Genomic DNA, 476 nt, shown 5'->3' with positions numbered 1-476 from the left:
GGGGCGGGACACACGTTGAAACAGACGCAAGGAAGCCCAGGCAGGAAATTTTGCTTTTACATTTTGCGACTCATTTTTATTTCTCTATCTGATAAGAAAACTATTTAATCAGATAGTTATTTGTGGTGAATGAAATACAGTTACATTTTCAAGCACTTTCAAGCACCACATCTGAAATTCAAGCATTTTCCCAACCTTGAAAAGACAACATTAAAATTCAAGCATTTTCAAGGATTTCAAGCACCCGTACGAACCCTGTTTTTAATTCACTTAACATTCATCTATGAGCAGTGTTGGGAAGGTTACTTTTAAAATGTATTCCACTACAGAATACTGAATACATGCCCCAAAATGTATTCTGTAACGTATTCCGTTACGTTACTCAATGAGAGTAACGTATTCTGAATACTTTGGAATACTTAATATATTATCATGCTGTTTACAACTACATGAATGTCCTATTGCTGTGATTTATT

Source organism: Oreochromis aureus, linkage group 9 (genome assembly GCF_013358895.1).
Source record: "Oreochromis aureus strain Israel breed Guangdong linkage group 9, ZZ_aureus, whole genome shotgun sequence".
Lineage (NCBI taxonomy): Eukaryota > Metazoa > Chordata > Actinopteri > Cichliformes > Cichlidae > Oreochromis > Oreochromis aureus.
The sequence above is the reverse complement of the archived record's forward strand: the minus strand, read 5'-3'. Positions refer to the sequence as shown.